Consider the following 25,570-nt stretch of genomic DNA (forward strand, 5'->3'; position numbering starts at 1 on the left):
GAATAAGGGTGGAGAAACATTAGTGACTATCTCTGGTGATGTAGCTTATTGTTTAACCCATGATGAGACATGCCTTCACGTCTCACGAGAAGAAACAGAATGGATGGTAGATACTGCAGCTTCCTACCACGTGACTCCATACAAGGAATACTTCACAACATACAAAGCTGGAGACTTTGGAGCTGTGAAGATGGGAAATTCCAGTTCCGCTGAGATTGTCGGAATTGGTGATGTTAAGATAAAGACAAGTTCCGGGAGCACAATCACTTTGAAGGATGTCCGCCATGTGCCAGATCTTCGGCTGAATTTACTTTTTGGGGTAGCTCTCGACAAACAGGGCTATGATAGTCATTTCAGTAGAGGCACATGGAAATTGTCAAGAGGCTCTATGATAGTCGCTCGAGGACACATTTGTGGCACAATATACAAAACTCATGTGAAGATCTGCACAGACAGCCTTAATGTTACAGAAAAGGAGGCTTCACAAAATTTATGGCACCAGAGACTCGGTCACATGAGTGAGAAAGGGTTGTCTATCCTAATAAAGAAGAAGTTTATCAATGTAGACAAGGACGCTGCACTAGATCCTTGCAATAATTGTCTGTTTGGTAAGCAGCATATAGTCTCGTTTAATTCCTCTTCAACGAGAAAATCAGAGTTACTCAGTCTGGTACACTCTGATGTTTGCGGTCCCTTAGAGGTTGAATCAATTGGCGGCAATCGATACTTTCTGACGTTTATCGATGATACTTCTCGAAAGGTGTGGGTATATTTCTTGCAGACGAAGGACCAGGTGTTCGATTACTTCAAATAGTTCCATGTCATGGTAGAACGTGAGACAGGAAAGAAGTTAAAGTGTCTTCGATCCGACAACGGTGGTGAATACTCTTCCAGGAAGTTCGATGCCTATTGCAGATCATATGGCATTCGACATAAGAAGACAGTTCCACGTACCCCTCAACACAATGGTATAGCAGAAAGAATGAACCGAACAATCATGGAACGTGTTCGGAGCATGCTCAGTATGGCTAAGCTGCCAAAGCCATTCTGGGGAGAAGCAGTCAGAGTCGCATGTTACTTGATCAATCGATCTCCATCAGTACCACTGAATTTTGAAGTTCCGGAGAAACTTTGGTCTGGAAATGACCCATCATACTCTCACTTAAGAGTATTTGGATGTTTGGCGTACGAACATGTATCCAAGGAGCTCAGGCAGAAGCTGGATGCAAGGACCACTCCATGCATATTCATAGGCTATGAAGATGAAGAATTTGGATACAGATTATGGGATCCAAAGGAGAAAAAGGTGATCAGAAGTAGGGACGTGGTGTTCCATGAAAGCCAGACAATAGAAGATATTGAAAAGCCCACAATATCTCAGAAGACAAATGTTGCTGCTCAGGTGTCAGAGGCAACAACGGAATCATTCATGAGAAATGAATTTTCAGTGCAAGAAGCTTGACGACCCGGCAATTTTCGACCAAACTTAGACTTAATCTTTATATAAGTTCGACACGATAAGCAAAGTCTGTAATGTTGAGTCTCAAAAATTTCTGAACTGTTCACATGGATTCATTTAACTTGACCACTTCCGACGATTCACGAACAATTATTTGTAAATAAATATGTTTAAAAATTATATAAATATAAATATTATTATAAGAATAATTAAAACTATAACTTTAATTATTATTATGATTATTTACTATTATTATTTGTCATAACCCGTCCTTAACCATAAGAACGTGTTAGATAACGTATGATTTCATTGCGAGGTATTGACCTCTATATGCGACATTTTTAAAAGAAACTGCATATATTATACATTACAAACCACAACCGTTATTTTTGTTACAAGCTTTAGACAATAAAAAGATGATTATCGTTTAGCGATAATCTTCGACTTACAAACTTTACAAATGATAATAACAACACGGTTTCTAGCATATTTTACAGTACAACATCTCGGATATGCAGTTTTATTTTTGACACAAACATGCGTACGCAAGATCCTGCTTAGATCCAACATAATGCAGCGGAAGCTTTAGTAATCTCCTGAGAATAGACATGTTTTAAAAGGTCAACATAAAGTTGGTGAGATATAGGTTTAGTGCCGGCAGCAATATATATATAGACCACAAGATTTCGTATATAAACAGTTTAATAAAAGTATTCTAAGTGGTTGAGCACTTGGTAACCATACTTAACATTTTCACGTCGCATATTCCCTTTAATATGAAATCTTACTACACCGTACCAAGTGTAGTCACAAAACGAAGTACTGTGCAACCGTTGAATACTGGTCGTCCAGTCCGGTTGGGGTTGTCAGGCCCGATAGATCTATCAACAGGATTCGCGTTTACAATACCGCTGTAAATAACAGTTACCAAGCTACAGGGAAGTATGCCAGTGGTACAACTCAACGTAGAATATATTTTTCAGTTACTTGTGTCCATAATGTAAAACATAAAATACATGTATTCTCATCCCGAAATATTTAGAGTTTAAAAGTGGGACTATATACTCACTCTTGTCTTGATGATATAAATAATTTGACTCGGTCTTCCGGTTGATATCACGAACCTATCCATATATAATATATCAATATGTTTTCATTTTTAAACAAACGTTATAAATATATACTTGTTATACTTTTAATACTTTGAATAATTCCTTAGTCCGTAGTTAGCAGTCCGATGTTAGTAATTCAATTTTAATGGTTCATTTTTAGATGTTTAATATACCCGCAATGAAATAAATAAAACCCCCTAACGAAATAAATAAAACCCCATCGTATATGTATTGGTCGAGATTAATCTTGACCCACGGTACCGGTGTTGTCAAATGACGTGTTGCGTACATAAAGTACCGGTGTTGTCAAATGACGTGTTGCGTACAAACATGGGATCTTATGATTAATCTTCTCGTGTTGTTTGCGGGTGATCCTGAACCATATAAAATTGAATTATAAGTACATATATATAAAATATCATGTTATCTTAGAAATATGTGATTTTATTTAATTTTTCCCAATTAATCCCGAAGTTAAACAAGTCTTAGATATCCGATCTCGTTTTGGTCATAGTTTCTTCGTTACAACTCCGTTTTCGTTGATTCAACTTGTCACTTCCTTGGATCGAGTCCCTCTTTAAGACTATGAACTGTAAATACCTTAGTTTGTATTCGAAATCACAGGTCATAGGTCAAACTTTAGTGAAACTTATGAAGTTAATCATTTTCCATCATGTAAACAACCTTAAATGATTATTTTTCTAAAAATACTTATACTTTGAGTTAAATCATGAAATTTTTATGTGTTATCATATTCATAGTAAAAATAATTTTTCCAGAAAATAAACCTCCAATTCAAAGTTTAAGATGGTTTTTAATTATCCAACCTAAAACAGCCCCCGGTTGCACTCCGACGTCGTAAATTCAGTTTTTAAGGTGTTCTTTGAAAAACCAAGTTATACCTTGTTAAATTAGCATATATTTATGATATATTACAGGTCTTGAAGTATTTTAAAAGTTAAGTTAGAAGGATCTATTTAGTTTGCAAACAAGTTTGAAAACATTCAAACTATGTTCTTGTTGTTAAAATTTTATACCACAAAATAAGATAGCTATATATATATGAATCGAATAAGGTTATGAACATAGATTCTACCTCAAGTTCCTTGGATGAAGTTGCTGTAAGAGAGAAGTAAGAAGCTAGAATCAAAAGGGTGATAGAAGTGGATGAAAGATTGGAAGTAAGTTTGTGTTCTTGGAAGGATTTCTTGAAGTGTTTTTGTATGGTTTTCTTATGGTGATTAAGTAAGGTTTTTGAAGCTAAATGATGGGGAAAATGCTTGGAGATGATCAAGTATGAAGTTAAGAGTATTTTGAGAGAGAAATGGAAGTGTAAGTATGAGAAAATGGGGTGAAGAAATGGTGTGCATGCATAAAAACGTTTTTAGGTTATAAAGGAAAAAAAAGATACCTAACTTTGTTTTCTTGCTAAATAATTCATGCTACTTGACAAATGGTTGGTTCCACATGTTTCTTAATCATTTAAGGCTGCTAAGGAGCAGATTTTTATTGGTATATACCAATAGTAAATACATCTAGAAGCTGCGTATGATATGGGTACATATACTCTAGGTATACGTATAGAAATCTTTGAGGAAACGGAACGAGGATTCAAATATAGCTATCTTTTGTAAATATACTTATATTGTTTTATGTATGTAAGCCCTTTAAAAGTGATAAAATACATATCTATACGATGCATGTATAAGTAATATAGGTTATAAGTATTTACGTCGAAAAACATTACGTATAGTTATCGTTTTGAAAACTTAAGTTAGTAGTTTTAAAATATACTTATAACTTATTGTTATTAATACAAAATGAGATATTAAAACATTCTTAGATCATGTTAAATATGTATATATACATATATATACACAAACGTATAATTATCATATGTTATATAGTTCGTGATATCATCGGTCAAACTAGACGGTCAAACGTTGTGTAAACTCTTTTCGGAAATATAAATCTCGACAATTTGGATTGCTTATCATGTTGGTAAGGTTTAATTTATGTAAATATTAATCTTATAAGTATAGAACGATCGAAAAAGTGCGGGTCGTTACATTACCTCCCCGTTAAATAAATTTCGTCCCGAAATTTTAAAATTGTACCTATTTTGCGTCATCGAGAAACAAGTGTGGATACTTTGTTTCATCTGATCCTCTCGTTCCCAAGTAAACTCAGGACCTCTTCGAGAATTCCAACGAACCTTAACGATCGGTATGTTTCTCTGCTTGAGCTGTTTAACTTCACGGTCCATGATTTCGATTGGTTCTTCGATGAATTGTAGTTTCTCATCGATATGGATTTCTTCAAGAGGAATGGTGAGATCTTCCTTTGCAAGACACTTCTTAAGGTTCGAGACGTGAAAGGTATTATGTACTCCGGCGAGTTGTTGCGGTAACTCGAGTCGATAAGCTACCGGTCCAATGCGTTCGATGATCTTGAACGGGCCTACGTACCTTGGGTTCAGTTTACCCCTTTTGCCGAAACGTATTACACCTTTCCAAGGTGACACCTTTAGCATAACCATGTCCCCGACCTGAAACTCTAATGGTTTCCTTCGAACATCGGCGTAGCTCTTTTGGCGACTACGGGCTGTTTTCAATCTCTCCTTGATTTGTACAATCTTCTCAGTAGTTTCGTGTATGATCTCGGGACCCGTTAATTGTTGATCTCCTACTTCATTCCAACATATAGGAGATCTACACTTCCTTCCATACAATGCTTCGAATGGCGCAGCTCCAATGCTCGCATGATAACTATTATTATACGAGAATTCTGCTAACGGTAGATATTTATCCCATCCGTTTCCAAAATCGATCACACATGCCCTGAGCATGTCTTCGAGAGTCTGAATCGTTCTTTCACTCTGTCCATCGGTTTGTGGATGATATGCGGTACTCATATCCAACCGAGTTCCTAGTGCCTCCTGTAGTGATTGCCAGAATTTTGAGGTAAATCTACTATCACGATCGAATATAATGGAAATAGGTATTCCATGCCTTGAAACTATTTCCTTTATATATAATCGTAATAATTTCTCCATTCTATCCGTTTCCTTTATAGGCAAGAAATGTGCAGATTTGGTAAGACGATCAACAATTACCCAAATAGTGTCGTATCCCCAGGCAGTCTTTGGTAACTTCGTGATGAAATCCATGGTAATACCGTCCCATTTCCATTCTGGGATTTCTGGTTGTTGAAGTAATCCTGACGGCTTTTGGTGTTCTGCTTTGACCTTAGAACAAGTTAAACACTCCCCAACATATGTTGTAACGTCGGTCTTTAAATTAGGCCACCAATTGTAGAAACCCGAACTAATCCTCCCGGACGGAGTCTTCAACAGTTGGTTCCATTGCGATGATCGACTCCACGTAAGGTCCTTAGTATGAGCTAATGCACAGCGGAAGACTTATTTCGTACCTGAGAATAAACATGCTTTAAAAAGTCAACATAAAGTTGGTGAGATATATAGATTTGATGCTAGCAGCGTAATAACTATGGACCACAAGATTTCATATTTAAAAACATAATACACTCGCAAGTGTATGAAAAGCATTCCAAGCAGTGGCACCCGGTAACTAGCCTTAACAAGAGTGTGTACCCCTGAGTTATAATAATATGTGCACCGAATCAAGTGCGTTCCGTTAACCTCGAAGTACTAAACACCCGTTCTTCTAGTTTACTAGAACAACATCTGGGTGGGGGTGTAAAACCCGATAGATCTATCTTTAGGATTCGCGCCTACCAGTTCATAAACCAATAGTTAAAGTTACCAAGCTAGGGGATTTTTGATTCAAACCCATGTAGAACGTAATTTTAGTCACTTGTGTCCATAACGTAAAGCATTTATAAAAACAGCGCATGTATTCTCAGCCCAAAATATTTAGAGTTTAAAAGGGACTATATACTCACCTAATGTATTTCGTAGTAAAATACATATAACATCATTGATCACGTATAAGTTTGGCCTTGGATTCACGAACCTAAATTACATATGTATCTATTAAAACATATAATAGAAATCACATAATCTCATTTATTAATGCATATATATATATATATTATTTATATATTTAAAATGATTAATATATATATATTTAGTTATATTAATATAAAAAAAAATCAATAGTTTGTTATATGTATTTATATAAATAATGTTAGTATTTTTGCTATATCGTTACATGAAATATTAATATAGATATAGTATATGAAATAAGTATAGTTTATGTTTAAACTATTTATTTATTTAAAAATTTATGGTTTTGATAAAATTAAATTACTATTAATACTAATATAATAACTTCATTAATAATGCTAATAAAAATAATCTTGTTAATAATGGTTCTTATGTAAAAAAAATACTAATACTAATATTAATGGAACAAAATAATAGTTTATAATAATAATTAATAATGATATTAATAATAATAGTGGAAAGGATAATAATAATAATAATAATAATAATAATAATAATAATAATATAATAATGATAATAATAAAAAAAAGAAAGTGAACTACCTTCAATATTAAGAGTAAAAAGAGATGTCTCGACCGGGTCTCGAACCCGAGACCACCTGCTCAATACTAGACCAACACCCTTAACCAATGGACCGTCGCCCTTTTTCTGTTTTATTAACCAATCCAAATATCTATAACACAGATTATGTATCTCCCTTTACACCTTCTTCTTCCTCAAAAGTTTTAATCGGCCAAAAGACTCAAATCATCACAACATCAATTTTTCTACTTCAAATAATCATAACGAACATATACTAAAGTGTTTATTTATTTTAAACGAAGCAAAAACAGAAAAAAAATGAAAGAGTGTTTCTGCTAGCCGTCGCTGTTAATAAAAAAAAATTTGTTTTCGATTTCTAACTCGTTTTAGGTAATAGTTATAACACGAAATTGGTTTCAAATGATTTATAAAAACTTTCCCCATCCTCAATTGAACTCGAATTAACACAGAAACTACAAATTTCGCTGATGAACAAATATTAACTTTTTGACAATTAGCTTTGACTCTAAAATTAAGATTCATTATAGAGAATTGAAAGCTTATTATTTGCAGAAGGATTAAATGAAACATTTCTAACAAAACTACATTTATAGATTTTTAAATGAAATTCGATTTCGAGTTTTTGATTAATTGGACCAAGGCAGGGGTCGTGCTCCTGTTTTTCTTTTAAAATCCTGTGTTTAATTTCGAGTTGCAAGTAATAAGGATATGTAAATCGACTGGTACTCATAACACTTGGATTACATCGAGTTTTATAAAAAAACATGGGTCGACAAGTTATCACAGAGGCATAGAAAAAAAAGATACGAATAAGAAAAAGAGATTTTTGATAGTGATGGAAATTTAGTACGCATCTGCATATTTATATTTTATATATCTTTTTTTTTTTATTGTTTATAATTTTTGTAAAAAAAAAAAAAAATGTATATATATTAATAATGATATTAATAATAATAATGATAATAATACTAATTAATAACAATAATAATAATAATAGTATTAATAATAACTAATAATATTTATATTACAATTAAAACATAATTTTAATTACTCTTAAAATTTATATTTAAAATCCTTACATAAGAGATCACAACCTTGAAAATTATAATTATAACAAAAATAATAAGTTAACTAATAGTGAATAACTCATTTAAATGTAGATTTTAATTTCTACTACTAATTATAATGATTACAATATTTATATTTACACCTAATTTATATATATATATTTATTTACACACAAGTGTTCGTGAATTGACAGGCTTGGTCAAAAGGTAACTAATCATATAGATTTCAGAATTTCTAGACTCAATATTAAGGTTTTTGCTTATCGTGTCGGAAACATACAGAGTTTAAGGTTTAAATTTGATCGGAAATTTCCGGGTCGTTACACCAATAACGTGTCTTAAGATCTTGATACATCTTTCCAACTCCAGGATGTATCGAGTATCTTGTCTTATGTGCCTCGTTCAATATTAACTTCCTTAATCCACCCAACTTCGGTACCCAAATACGATTTGCAAAATATCGAATTCCATCTTCCCGCATAACGAGTTGCTTCGCATACTTCTTCATTATTTCATTTCCTATATTTTCTTTAATAAGTGCTTCTCGTTGAACTTCTTTGATTTGTGAGTTGAGATTCATGCGAATTTTTATGTTCATCGCTCGTACTCGAATTGGTTCTCGTTCTTTTCTGCTTAAAGCATCAGCCACCACATTCGCCTTCCCGGGATGATAACGAATTTCACAATCATAGTCGTTTATTAACTCGACCCACCTACGTTGCCTCATGTTCAATTGTTTCTGATCAAAAATATGTTGAAGGCTTTTATGATCAGTAAACACAGTGAATTTAACCCCATACAAGTAGTGTCTCCACATCTTCAATGCAAACACGACTGCTCCCAATTCTAGATCATGCGTCGTATAATTTCGCTCGTGAATCTTCAATTGTCGGGATGCAAATGCAATAACTTTCTTCCGTTGCATAAGAACACAACCAAAACCTTGTCGCGAAGCGTCACAATATATTTCAAAATCATCGTTCCCTTCAGGTAACGATAAAATAGGCGCCGTAGTTAACTTCTTCTTCAGTAATTGAAATGCGTTCTCCTGCTCCGAGGTCCATTCGTATTTCTTCCCTTTTTGTGTTAATGCTGTCAACGGCTTAGCTATTCGGGAAAAATCTTGAATAAACCTTCTATAATAACCGGCTAAACCCAAAAATTGGCGTATCTGTGTTGGTGTCTTAGGAGTCTCCCATTTTTCAATAGCTTCAGTTTTTGCTGGATCAACCTGAATTCCTTTGCTATTAACAACGTGACCAAGAAATTGCACTTCTTTCAACCAGAAAGCACACTTAGAAAATTTAGCGTATAGCTGTTCTTTTCTCAACAACTCTAATATCAACCTTAAATGCTGCTCATGCTCTTGCTCACTCTTGGAATAGATAAGAATATCATCAATGAAAACGATAACAAACTTATCTAAATATGGACTACAAACTCGATTCATGAGGTCCATGAATACAGCTGGCGCATTCGTCAATCCAAATGGCATGACCAAAAATTCGTAATGACCGTAGCGTGTCCGAAAAGCAGTTTTCGGTATATCTTCTTCTTTGACACGTAGTTGATGATAGCCCGATCTTAGGTCGATTTTCGAATAAACACATGATCCCTGGAGTTGATCAAATAAGTCGTCAATTCTCGGTAGTGGATACCGATTTTTGATAGTTAACTTATTTAATTCACGATAATCTATGCACATCCTAAAAGATCCATCTTTCTTTTTAACAAATAGAATCGGAGCTCCCCACGGTGAAGTACTTGGTCGTATGAATCCACGGTCTAGTAATTCTTTTAACTGACTTTGAAGTTCTTTTAATTCGGACGGTGCAAGTCTATATGGCGCACGAGCCACTGGTGCAGCTCCTGGTACTAAATCTATTTGAAATTCTACAGATCTAAATGGAGGTAATCCCGGCAATTCTTCCGGAAAAACTTCAGGAAAATCTCTTGCCACAGGCACGTCGTTGATGCACTTTTCTTTCTTTTCGACTTTATTAACATGTGCTTAAATAGCGTAACATCCCTTTTCTAGACACTTCTTGGCTTTCAAACAGCTAATGAGTTTTAGCTTTGAATTACCCTTCTCTCCATAAATCATCACCGGTATTTTATCCTTACCAGGAATACGAATTGCCTTCTTGGCACAAACAACTTCCGCTCCTATTTTGGACATCCAGTCCATGCCGACTATTACATCAAAACCTCCTAATTCCACGGGTATTAAGTCGATTTTAAACGTTTCTCCGGCTAGATTTATTTCACAATCACGACAAATTTTATCGGCTTTAATTAGTTTACCATTAGCTAACTCAATCAAGTACTTAGCATCTAGAGGTAATGATGAACAATTCAATTTAGTGTAAAAATTTATACACACGTAACTTCTATCGGCGCCAGTATCAAATAAAATAGATGCTGATAAGTTATTAATGGTAAACGTACCCGTAACAAGCTCCGGGTCTTCTCGTGCCTCTCTAGCATTAATAACAAACGCTCTTCCACGTGCAGGTCCGCCATTCTGATTCGGGCACTGGCTCTTATAGTGACCTTGTTTTCCACACCCAAAACAAGTAATGTTAGCCAAAGCAGTTCTATTTGCGTTGGTGGCAGGAGTCTTGTTACCATTTGTAACGAGAGCCTTACAATCTTCAGCAAGATGTCCCTGTCTATTGCATTTAGTGCACAACACACTACAGTAACCAAAATGATGTTTGTGACAACGGTTGCATAAAGGATTTTGTCCTTTATAACCAAAGCTTAAACCACTACCCGCACCTTGCGTGTTTTCTTGTTTCTTAAAAGATTGTTGTTGGTTACCTCGATCATAATTTCCATTCCACTTTCTTTTGTTACCTGATACCTTCACATCAGTATTGGATACTTTCTTATCCATGATGACCTGATCCATTAGCTCGTTTGCCATGGTTATAGCTTCATGAATTGTCTTAGGTTTCGATGCTGTAACATTTGCCTTGACCTTTTTGGGCAAACCATCTTTGTACATTTCAATCTTCCGTTCTTCGGTTGGAACCAATTCAGGACATAGCAAAACTAATTCCATGAATCGCTGATTGTAGTTGGTGATTTCAGTACCAATAACCTTCAGACTTCGTAACTCATCTTCTAACTTCCTAACCTCGTTCCTTGGACAATATTCGTTGATTAACATTGTTTTGAATTCTTCCCACGGAGTATCATAAGCTACATCTCCTCCTACAGCCTTCACATAATTTTTCCACCACGTGAGTGCACTATCTTGTAAAGTGCACGATGCATACTTGGTCATGTCCTTTTCAACACAACCACTGATTTTAAACACAGTCTCCATCTTTTCTATCCACCGGGTTAAACCGATCGGTCCTTCTGTTCCACTGAATGATGAGGGCTTGCAAGCTTGAAAAGTTTTGTAATTGCACCCCACACGAGGATTTGGGTTAACTGCAGCACCTCTTGCAGCCTCGACCCATAACATTCTGTCGTTCACTCGCTGATTGATGAGTTCCTGGATTTCTTGTTCCGTCATTCGGTTCAATCGCGCCATATTCTTCTATAAGAATGAAAAGAAAATAATTATTCACATGGAATATTATAGATGTAGTGTATATTTACAGTACATTATAGCTTATTAATAATATGAACCAGGTATTATTATAAAAGCCTTTTCTTCTTATTAGCGTTTTATAATTATATCTAGGGTAGTACCTACCCGTTAATGTCCATACTTAATAGCTTAGTACAGAATCAATTACTACCATCTAAATAATACTTAACCATGGAAAATTATTGCATTTCACACTTCACTATTTTACATATGCTTATCTTACATCGAACATTAAACAAACCACACTAATAATATTATACAAAACATTATATGATCCCATGGTTTAATACGGCAGCGCATCGTTTGGTCTATTTTCTAGGACGTTTAGGTTCAAAGAATCGCTTAACGCTTATCCTGGCTGTCTGCCTATATTTTGGCTGTGGGACTAAAGAACTAGATGCGGGGATAGCACTAATAGGAATAGCGGGGATAGGAGTGGTAGTGTTGAGTGGAATTGGTGCTACGTCATTCTCACTAAGTTCGGGATTTGAATTTTCTAATTCATTAGCCTTTCGTTTCTTTCCTAGTTCGAACTCGTCTTTTGTAATTTCCTGTATTTCTTCCTCGGGTTCACTTTCCTCCTCGGGTTCACTTTCCTCCTCGGGTTCACTTTCCTCCTCGGGTTCACTTTCCGGGTTCTCTATAGTCGGTTCATCCGGAATTTGTGAGTCTTCCCCAAAGATATTATTTTCGTCATCGGATAGGTTAATGACTGGAACACCATCTGAAGATTCTGGTTCGGAGTCGCTGAACGTGATGATAAGTTTTGAGCCCGACATCTATCACACAACAACTAACCCATTAGTACTACATAATATTTACATATAAATTTTAACCAACAATGATAAGCAATGGTTTTTAAATCAAACTCGGTCAAAGTCCAGACTTACTAATGTATCCTAACGACTTATCAGTTAGACACACTAATGCAAACCTGGTTCGCTAAGACCACCGCTCTGATACCACATGTCATAACCCGTCCTTAACCATAAGAACGTGTTAGATAACGTATGATTTCATTGCGAGGTATTGACCTCTATATGCGACATTTTTAAAAGAAACTGCATATATTATACATTACAAACCACAACCGTTATTTTTGTTACAAGCTTTAGACAATAAAAAGATGATTATCGTTTAGCGATAATCTTCGACTTACAAACTTTACAAATGATAATAACAACACGGTTTCTAGCATATTTTACAGTACAACATCTCGGATATGCAGTTTTATTTTTGACACAAACATGCGTACGCAAGATCCTGCTTAGATCCAACATAATGCAGCGGAAGCTTTAGTAATCTCCTGAGAATAGACATGTTTTAAAAGGTCAACATAAAGTTGGTGAGATATAGGTTTAGTGCCGGCAGCAATATATATATAGACCACAAGATTTCGTATATAAACAGTTTAATAAAAGTATTCTAAGTGGTTGAGCACTTGGTAACCATACTTAACATTTTCACGTCGCATATTCCCTTTAATATGAAATCTTACTACACCGTACCAAGTGTAGTCACAAAACGAAGTACTGTGCAACCGTTGAATACTGGTCGTCCAGTCCGGTTGGGGTTGTCAGGCCCGATAGATCTATCAACAGGATTCGCGTTTACAATACCGCTGTAAATAACAGTTACCAAGCTACAGGGAAGTATGCCAGTGGTACAACTCAACGTAGAATATATTTTTCAGTTACTTGTGTCCATAATGTAAAACATAAAATACATGTATTCTCATCCCGAAATATTTAGAGTTTAAAAGTGGGACTATATACTCACTCTTGTCTTGATGATATAAATAATTTGACTCGGTCTTCCGGTTGATATCACGAACCTATCCATATATAATATATCAATATGTTTTCATTTTTAAACAAACGTTATAAATATATACTTGTTATACTTTTAATACTTTGAATAATTCCTTAGTCCGTAGTTAGCAGTCCGATGTTAGTAATTCAATTTTAATGGTTCATTTTTAGATGTTTAATATACCCGCAATGAAATAAATAAAACCCCCTAACGAAATAAATAAAACCCCATCGTATATGTATTGGTCGAGATTAATCTTGACCCACGGTACCGGTGTTGTCAAATGACGTGTTGCGTACATAAAGTACCGGTGTTGTCAAATGACGTGTTGCGTACAAACATGGGATCTTATGATTAATCTTCTCGTGTTATTTGCGGGTGATCCTGAACCATATAAAATTGAATTATAAGTACATATATATAAAATATCATGTTATCTTAGAAATATGTGATTTTATTTAATTTTTCCCAATTAATCCCGAAGTTAAACAAGTCTTAGATATCCGATCTCGTTTTGGTCATAGTTTCTTCGTTACAACTCCGTTTTCGTTGATTCAACTTGTCACTTCCTTGGATCGAGTCCCTCTTTAAGACTATGAACTGTAAATACCTTAGTTTGTATTCGAAATCACAGGTCATAGGTCAAACTTTAGTGAAACTTATGAAGTTAATCATTTTCCATCATGTAAACAACCTTAAATGATTATTTTTCTAAAAATACTTATACTTTGAGTTAAATCATGAAATTTTTATGTGTTATCATATTCATAGTAAAAATCATTTTTCCAGAAAATAAACCTCCAATTCAAAGTTTAAGATGGTTTTTAATTATCCAACCTAAAACAGCCCCCGGTTGCACTCCGACGTCGTAAATTCAGTTTTTAAGGTGTTCTTTGAAAAACCAAGTTATACCTTGTTAAATTAGCATATATTTATGATATATTACAGGTCTTGAAGTATTTTAAAAGTTAAGTTAGAAGGATCTATTTAGTTTGCAAACAAGTTTGAAAACATTCAAACTATGTTCTTGTTGTTAAAATTTTATACCACAAAATAAGATAGCTATATATATATGAATCGAATAAGGTTATGAACATAGATTCTACCTCAAGTTCCTTGGATGAAGTTGCTGTAAGAGAGAAGTAAGAAGCTAGAATCAAAAGGGTGATAGAAGTGGATGAAAGATTGGAAGTAAGTTTGTGTTCTTGGAAGGATTTCTTGAAGTGTTTTTGTATGGTTTTCTTATGGTGATTAAGTAAGGTTTTTGAAGCTAAATGATGGGGAAAATGCTTGGAGATGATCAAGTATGAAGTTAAGAGTATTTTGAGAGAGAAATGGAAGTGTAAGTATGAGAAAATGGGGTGAAGAAATGGTGTGCATGCATAAAAACGTTTTTAGGTTATAAAGGAAAAAAAAGATACCTAACTTTGTTTTCTTGCTAAATAATTCATGCTACTTGACAAATGGTTGGTTCCACATGTTTCTTAATCATTTAAGGCTGCTAAGGAGCAGATTTTTATTGGTATATACCAATAGTAAATACATCTAGAAGCTGCGTATGATATGGGTACATATACTCTAGGTATACGTATAGAAATCTTTGAGGAAACGGAACGAGGATTCAAATATAGCTATCTTTTGTAAATATACTTATATTGTTTTATGTATGTAAGCCCTTTAAAAGTGATAAAATACATATCTATACGATGCATGTATAAGTAATATAGGTTGTAAGTATTTACGTCGAAAAACATTACGTATAGTTATCGTTTTGAAAACTTAAGTTAGTAGTTTTAAAATATACTTATAACTTATTGTTATTAATACAAAATGAGATATTAAAACATTCTTAGATCATGTTAAATATGTATATATACATATATATACACAAACGTATAATTATCATATGTTATATAGTTCGTGATATCATCGGTCAAACTAGACGGTCAAACGTTGTGTAAACTCTTTTCGGAAATATAAATCTCGACAATTTGGATTGCTTATCATGTTGGTAAGGTTTAATTTATGTAAATATTAATCTTATAAGTATAGAACGATCGAAAAAGTGCGGGTCGTTACATTATTATTATTATTATCTTCATCAATATTAATATTATTAATATCATCAATATTATTAACATAGTTATTAGAAAATAATGCAATCTATTATTGTTATTATTAATAATATTGATAACATTTTTGTATTATTTGAAAATGATAATATTAATATTAATATTATTATTAGAAATTTAATTATTATTAATATTAATATAATTATTAATTAATAGTATTATTTATACAAAATCATATATATGTATGATTGAGAATCTTAATTCGTTTCCCATACCTTTCATACTATAATATATTTTGTTTTTGGCACTAAACTTGTTGCATAAACGAATCTAAAGTACAGACATAATCCAAATATTTGTTACACATCGATGTCACATATTTTTTTTTATTTTCGGTCAAGAGTTCAATGACCTTCAATTGCTATAAACCCACCTCAAAAGTCTCACAATTTTGTTTCATTACTTGACTTTATCACCAAACCTTCCACTACACATTTACAACTAGTAGTATTACTCCTTTTCTTTACTTTTTGGATACCACCCATACATACATGCACGCATGAAATCATCATCCTCAACACCTCACCATATTTTTGCTTCTCTTTAATTCTGTTAAAACGAACCTTGATCACCATCGACAAACCAACTATCAACAACTGTTTTTTTTTTCTGTTTTGGCAAACCGACGAGCCACCCTTCTTCTTCTATTCAAGATTCGGCCAACCATAGTACACCACTAGACTACTTGGTCATCCACCAACCAACAGCCCTTGTGTCGTTAACTTGTTTATTGTTGCTATTTCCTACAACAACCACCGCCGTCACCAAACACCTTCCTCCACCATCTAAACCCGTTTAGAAAACAACCATCAAGACTTCAACCACCACTATTGTAACACCATCACCATGAAACTCACAAACCCACTTCTATTATTATTAATTTTGTTTCAATTGTATAACATAACAACCACCATCATCATCGCTATAATTAATTCATTTCTGTAAGCACCCCAACCATCGGGTAATACCTTCAACCTTGATCAACCCACCATTTTGTTTGATCAAAACACAAAAGCCATTAGACGCCTTCGATTGCTTTCTCTCTTGTAAACCTCATCACATTTCTTGTTGGCTTACTTGAGCCAAGAACCACACATCAAGACCACCTTTCATTATCAAACCACCTTAAGCCAAACCTGTCACCAATCATCAAATCTAACAAATACTATCAAATTAATTAGTGGAAGGAAGCATGCAAATGAAATCACTATTATATATAATTCAGGCCGACATATTACCTAATAGGAAGTTCCCCACTTGTTACTTTATTGCTAGTGGAGAATTAAAGAATAAAAGATAGGGGTAAATGAAGAGGTAACGTGCTATTTTTTTTATTCTCTTCTTTTTATCGGCCAAATTTCGGGAAATAACCAACAACCACAAAAAAAAACAGTTGATTTGGGCCGAGTCTTTATTGTATACGGAGTACGAGTAATGGTGATGGAAAATTCATGATAAATAGATTAACTGTAATGGTAACGATGATGATGGTACTGTTATGATAAGGATTGGGGATGAAACGATAGATAATGATAAAGGTTGAGGATCGATTTTTTTTTTCTGCCGTAAACCCCACATGTTTTCGTTAGAAAAACAAACGACATATTGATGGTTGGGATTGATGTTGTGGTACGACAGGTCCTGGGTTCGAAACCAGGCCTAGGCGACTCCATTTTTTATTTACAATAAAAGCTAGGCTTGGGCCGTTGTTAGAACTTGAGGTGTTGGGCCGAGATAAACATGGGCTTGTGATATGGATCCTTAATACAGATTAAATAGATTTGAGTTGGTTATTAAAACAGAAATTACGAACAGTGGACTGGTTAATTATGTTTTCGGGTGAACGAGAGGTCTTAGGTTCGAGCCCGGCCTGAGACATTTTTTTTTATAGAAAAAGCTTGAAGGTAGTTACTCATTCTATTATTATTATTATTATTATTATTATTATTATTATTATTATTATTATTATTATTATTATTATTATTATTATTATTATTATTATTATAATTATAATTATTATTATTATTATTATTATTATTATTACAAATAAAATGACTAATGTTAATACCAAAATTATTATTATTATCAATATCATTATTAAATATAATTATTAGTATTATTATCATTATTTTAGTATTATCATAATTATTATTTAACAAATAAAAGATATTTATATAGAAATATATTTATTACATATCATAAATATATCTAATTTACTAGTTAATATAAAAATAACATATATATATATATATATATATATATATATATATATATATATATATATATATATATATATATATATATATATATATATAATATTGGAAATAATAAATACAACACTATTTTAAATAAGTGATGTATTAAATAATTAATATAAATAACCTAGAATGCTATTAATTGTTATTATGTGTTTTAATATATATATATATATATATATATATATATATATATATATATATATATATATATAACTGATATAGGTTCGTGAATTCGAGGTTAACCCTGCATTATTCAATATCGTCATATGTATTTTTACTATAAAATACAGTATTGTGAGTTTCATTTGATTCCCTTTTACTCTTTACATTTTTGGGACTGAGAATACATGCGCTGTTTTTATAACTGTTTCCTAAATGCTTTTGAGATATATTTTTGAACTGAGAATACATGAACTGCTTTTATAAATGATTGACGAAATAGACACAAATATTCAAAACTACATTCTATGATAGAATTATTTGGATTCAGAGGTTCGATTTAGTAGTTAGTAACGGTGAGATGATTTCGTCATTGCACTACGCGTTAGCTACCGTTTTAACTACCATCGGTGAGATGATTTCGTCATTGCACTATGCGTTAGCTACCAATGTATTGTATTGTATTGTATTATATTATAGTCAACTTTGTAGTTGGTAACGGAGGGATGATTTTGCATTGTGTATGCATTAGCCCCCGTTTCAGCTACCCTCGGAGGGATGATTTTGCATTGCGTACGCATTAGCCCCCGTTGTAAGAATTATATTGTATTAACTATCACGGTGAGATGATTTCGTCATTGCACTAAGCGTTAGCTACCGTTGGTTAGTTGCTTGAAAGGTTCCGGTGTTCTTCATATGAATGATTTTTACAGCAGTGAGCAGACCTGCACAGATTGTTTTCTAATTATGAGTATCTTGTGGTCTATTAAAATGATGAATTTTATTGTTTAAGATAAATTAATGAACTCACCAACCTTTTGGTTGACACTTGAAAGCATGTTTATTCTCAGATATCAAAAAAATCTTCCGCTGTGCATTTACTCATATTAGAGACATTACTTTGAGTCATTCATGACATATTTCAAAAGACGTTGCATTCGAGTCGTCGAGTTCATCAAGATTATTATTAAGTCAATTATAGATGGATATATTATGAAAGAGTATGAATGCCGTCAATTTTCGATGTAAATGAAAGTTTGTCTTTTAAAAACGAATGCAATATTTGTAAAATGTATCATATAGAGGTCAAGTACCTCGCAATGAAATCAACTATTGTGAATCGTTTATAACGTATATGAACGGGTCCTTTCAAGAAGAAATACCAGAAGTAGAAGATAATGAGGAAAATGACGGTGCTGAGCAGGGGCAGCCACAACCCCATCCGCCAGACGTTCCAGAACCATCATAAGGCCAAGATGATGGTGGATCTCCTCAGAATATTTCAGAAGTTCGTAGATCTAAACGAAGCCGGATTCCATTGAGTAGATATCCAGAGTCCAAATACCTTCTACTTACTGAAGATGGAGAACCAGAGAGTTTTCATGAAGCTGTAACTCATAAGGATAAAGAAAAATGGTTGATCACAATGCAGGATGAGATGGATTCTCTGCAGAAAAATCAAACTTATGAGATTGTAGAACTTCCACGCGGGAAGAAAGCACTGAAAAACAAATGGGTGTTCAAGCTGAAAAAGGATGGTAGTGGAAAAGTGGTGAAATACAAAGCACGGCTTGTAGTCAAAGGATTCCAACAGAAGAAAGGGATTGATTTTGATGAGATATTTTCACCAGTAGTCAAGATGACTTCAATTATAGTCATACTTGGATTGGTCGCAAGTATGAACTTGGAGCTTGAACAGATGGATGTAAAGACAGCTTTTCTTCATGGAGATTTACATGAAGACATTTACATGGAGCTTCCGGAAGGTTTTGAGGTTTCAGGAGATAACCTCGTATGCAAGCTGAAGAAAAGTTTATATGGTTTGAAACAGGCACCTAGGCAGTGGTACAAGAAGTTTGACTCGTGCATGGTGAGTCAAGGGTACAAGAAAACTGCAGCAGATGAGTGTGTCTACATTCAGAAGTTTTTTGAAGGAGATTTCGTTGCTCTTCTACTATATGTAGACGATATTTTGATCGTAGGGAAAGACGCAACGAAGATCAACCAGCTGAAGAAAGAACTCTCTAAGTCTTTTGACATGAAAGACTTGGGACAGGCTCAACAGATTTTGGGAATGCAAATAACCCGAGACAAAAAGAATAAAAGGTTATGGCTATCTCAGGAGAAGTATATTGAACGATTGCTTTCACGTTTCAATATGAACAATGCCAAACCTGTTAGCATTCCATTAGCCAACCATTTCAAGTTAAGCAAGCGTTCTTGTCCCTCATCCAAGGAAGAGATCGGGGAGATGTCTTCAGTACCATATTCTTCAGCAGTTGGAAGTTTGATGTATGTGATGGTGTGTACAAGGCCCGATATTGCTCATGCAGTAGGAACGGTGAGTCGTTTTTTCTCCAACCCCGGGAAAGAGCATTGGAATGCTGTAAAATGGATTCTCAGATATCTTAAAGGTACAACGAAGATATGTCTTTGTTACGGGGGAGCTGATCCAATCTTGGAAGGATATACAGATGCGGATATGGCCGGAGATCCTGATAGTAGGAAATCTACTTCAGGATTCATTTACACTTTTGCAGGGGGAGCTGTTTCATGGCAGTCAAGACTATAGAAATGTGTTGCATTATCCACAACTGAAGCAGAGTATATTGCTGCCGTAGAAGCTGGAAAAGAAATGTTGTGGCTAAAGCGTTATCTTCAAGAATTTGGAATCAAGCAAAAGGAGTACAAGGTATATTGTGACACGCTCTAGAGTTGAGCAAGAACTCTGTAACGACCCTGGTTTTCCCAACGATTAATTAATAATGGTTATTATTAATACTTGTGTTTTAATGAATGTATTGTTATACATTTACTTGTTACCATACTTGACTTTTAATTGCCCGACACGTCTTTGTGACACACGAACTTTTAACGAATAATATTTTTGAATATTATTTACATTCATGATTAAGTCTTATTAATCATTTTAATTAACTATGGGTATTAGTTAATTACTTGGGCTTTAATTGGATTAACTTGAGAATTACTTGAACTTGGGTCTTTATTAGTGCTAATAGACTTATGAGCCCACCCTACACCCTTAAATGGACTAGTTAGCCCATTACTCCATGTAAGTATCATATTAAGAATTAACAAGATAGTTTAATACTTAAGGAATCTAGTTACCATTTACTTGCACATCATTCCCACAAAAATACATCTAATAACCAACTTTAGAAGCCTTTACATGCTAGTGACTAGTGAACACTTCCCTTCCCCTCTTTTCTTCCTTAACCGTCGACTAGCAAGAACAAAGGGGGAGTTCAATTTTTTTTTTTATCACTTATTACTTACACTCTTTCACTAGTCTCCATTTCATTTACACACACTTACTTACTTGCTTCCATTTTCCTCTCATTTTCTCTCTAATTCTTGTAAGTATCTTGAGCTTTTTCTTCTCTTCTTTTCTTTGGAAAACCGAATCATATACATACATATACATCATCATCTTTTGTCCTTTGTTGTTGTTTAATTCTTTGTAGTTGTTAGTTGTTGTTGTTACTTACTAATTATTAAGAATCAAACTTGTTAGTTTGATTCTTCATATCAACTTGTTCTTACAAGACATACAAGAACATAAACTTACTAGTTTATGATTCTACCTTTATTGTTAAAAGATTGAAAGTTCATGTGTTGTTAAACTCATACTTGTGATTCATGTTTGTAAACTTAAAGTTTACATTCTTAAAGATCAAGCATTGGCTTGAATCTTTAAAGTATGAACAACCATGACTTGTTACTTGTCTAAACTAGTTTATTACTTCATTCCTTGCATCTTTAAATTTGTGATTTATGTTGTTCTTGGTCAAGTGTTACTAGTTAACTTTGATCTCATTTTTCTTGAACTAAGAGTTAACTTTAAAAGTTCAAGAACATGGAAGTATAACTCTTTAGTTATAAATTCATACACTTGTGTTAGATTTAACTTAATAACTTTAGATCTAGACCTTTGGGTCTTGAATCTTCAAGATCTAACTAAGAACTATGTTCTACATCTTAAGATCTTGATTAGTTAGTTTACTTTCAAGTTTGTAGTTCAATATTACTTTATAGTTCATGTATGTGTTAAATCTAAGACTTTGATGTAACTTTGGTTCATCAAACTACATACAACACTTAATTGAGTTGTGCTACATGTCTTAGACTTACACAAGTGTTATGATGGTGAAACCTTGGTTAATATGATGCAAACACATCAATGATTTGTACACTTGAAGCTATATGCATCAAGGTTGAGAACCGTGATAAGCATCGAGCACCAAGAACCACCAGAATCTATTGTTTTACTGTTTCTGGGTCTGATCAGTATGACCTGGGCTACTGTAAAGATGATTTTCAGTTAGCTATGTTCAAATAGATAACTTTTCATTTAGGACTCGTCTTAATCCGAGTTACGGTTTAGGATCTATGGTCCTCCGAACGTCACTATGTCCTTTTAACGTTATGCTGAAAATTCTGACCTACTCGCACTTAGACCGTCGCCACGGTCAAACGAAGACGAGTTTGCTTCTGGAATTTTTACCACAACTAGAGGACTCATTTACAGAGCCATGGCCACTGGTCTCACCTTATTTCAGTAGGTATTGAGGCCGTGGTGACTGACCGAAGTCAGCCTTTGTTTTAAACTTCTTTCATGAACGAAACTTACTTTACACCTTTTGTTTGATGATAAATGATGATGACCTTTAAGACCTAATTTACATACATTTAAACCTATTGAGACGATTTATTGACTTAGTACTATTTGACTTAGGTTGAGGACTTTCTGGACCTACGTACTTGCTTATTTCCCGACTCGACTTTACCACTACTTTACCATTGTGAGTTATAGCATTCCCTTTTTACTTTAACTATTTTGGGAACTGAGAATACATGCGCATTTTACGTTTTACATACTAGGCACAAGTACTTAAACTTATATATGTGTGGGTTATACAACGGCATAAACATTCCCTTTAGCTCGGTAACGTTTAGTCATTGGTTTTTGAACCGGTGAACGCGAATTTTAGATATGGATCCATAGGGTTTGACATCCCCACTCGGGCTAGTCGCGCTAGCATCTAAAGAGTGTTTAATACTTCGTAAACATACGCACTTGTCAAGTGTACTTTCAGGGGGTATAAACGGTAAGTTAGTTACCAAGTGCCCACAGTTAACATATACTTTATCATACTGTTTTGAAACGCTCTTTGTAGCACTGAAATCTCGTGGCCTACCTTACATTACTGTTATAGTTAAACTATAGCTCACCAACCTTTGTGTTGACATTTTTAAGCATGTTTTTCTCAGGTGCTTAAGGTTAGCTGCTTCCGCTGTGTACTAGTCTTGATGTAGACACCCGCTGCTTTAGAGATGTCACTGCATGAACGTTATCTTGCATTCATAAACTTTAATACTTTTGAACTATGATTTGTAACGACCTGAGGGTCACGTACTATTATCTTTGCTTCCGTTCATAAAAGCAGACTTTTGATGTAAAACATTTGACGTTAGTTATGACGTCACCTTTTATCTTGAATGCAAACTTGTTTTGAAAACGCATATAGTGTTTGACCTTGTAATGATCCTGTTGTTGATGATTCGTACACAATAGTTTTGTATGGGGCATCACATTTGGTATCAGAGCATTGGTTGTAGGGAATTAGGTTGCATTAGTGAGTCTAAGACCGACCCGAGTAGGATTCACTAATAGGACTAATCTACAACTTGCTAGTTTACTTGTTTTCGCTGAACTTACTGCATGCTGCTGCTTACTGTTACTGCTATATGCCGTATGCTATTACATGATTTCACTACTGCATGCTATTATCTGCTTTCGATTGCATGATACTTGTCGTTATTGCCATGCTACTTACTGTTATACATGATTTCGACAGTTGGCCTAATACGTGCTTGCTTTATGACTTACTGACATGGAAAATTTATTTTTCCTTGTTCAGATGTCAGATATTCCACCTGCTATCATTTTGGGCAGTTCAGACTCGTCAGCCACCCCACCTACTGCTGTTGCCGATCCACCGATCCCGTTACCCACCAGTGATCCCGGCGCTTCGTCTTCCAGAGCTAGCAGTCATGCGCCTGCTCCAGTGGTTACTGTAGACGGAACCCAGGACCCTCCGGAGATTCCAGCTCCATCTGCCCCTGGACCCTCGGTGTCACAGCCCCGCTCCGGTGAGATTGTGATTCCCGTGGAATTCGGAGAAGGTCCATTCCGTAACCGGTATCGCCATTGGTGCCGACGCGCCCCTGATGGACGTCTCATTCCGATCGGACCCACCCGTTACCGACAGATGATAGCCGCCCAAGGAGGGCCGCCTGTGCAGTCACCACCACATGATTCGGACGACCCATCATCCGCTGATTCTTCATCCGATGACTCATCCACAGACGACTCGAGTGACGATAACTCCGATGAGGAGGACCCTGATGTACCTGTACAGCCACCCTCCACCCCGCCGAAGAAGCAGTATCGCTTCGACGGTACTATTATTCTGGGGATCAACGGAGGACGAGCATTCACTGACGCATTTGGTCAGCGTCGTAGGGTTACAGCCCGTAAGCGGCTTGTGCCGTACCCTGCCGACCCACTCGTGCGTAAGGCACCCCGTTACGTACTGACTATTTCTGGAGCCGGACCGTCTACATCTGCACCACCGGCACCACCTGCACCGCCTGCCCCACCATCTCCCACTGTCGAAGAATTGACAAGGGAGGTGGAAACCCTCCGTGCTCGGGTAGCTGAGCTAGAGGACCAGATGTCCCATGTTATGGACATCCTACACCCACCTTCACCGTAGAGCTTTTGTATTTAGATTTCATTATGTAATCTAGTTGTAGTTTTATGTTTCACTTATGTATTGTACGAACTTATACAGATGTATGCAACTTATTATTATTAATGGAACTTTGCGTTATTTAATTCTTGCACTATGTTCTATTTACGTTACTGTATGATTCTGTGGTATTTGTACCTAGATGCGTTACTTAATAAACATGTGATGGGTTGATTCCGTGTTGGTTACATATACTGTATTATTACTATTTGAATGCTGGATTTTGACTTGAGTCAAAATTTTTGTTTAGAACACCATGGCCAATGGACGATCAACACCTACCGCAGCCCAGATCGAGGAGATGATTTCCAAAAGGGTAGCCGCAGCCATTGCGGAAATGCAACCCCAAGCTCCACCGCCACCGCCACCAGTTATTCAACCCATTCGTAATGGGTGCACGTACAAAGAGTTCCAAAGCTGCAAACCTCATAACTTCAGTGGAACAGAGGGGCTGGTTGGTCTCACTAGATGGTTTGAAAAACTTGAATCAGTGTTCCAAGTCAGCAACTGTTCAGAGGAGAATAAAACCAAGTTTGCTTCATGCACGCTGTCTGACGGCGCACTAACGTGGTGGAACACGTTAGCTCAAGCGAAAGG

The sequence above is a fragment of the Rutidosis leptorrhynchoides genome, chromosome 3 (assembly GCF_046630445.1).
Source record: "Rutidosis leptorrhynchoides isolate AG116_Rl617_1_P2 chromosome 3, CSIRO_AGI_Rlap_v1, whole genome shotgun sequence".
Lineage (NCBI taxonomy): Eukaryota > Viridiplantae > Streptophyta > Magnoliopsida > Asterales > Asteraceae > Rutidosis > Rutidosis leptorrhynchoides.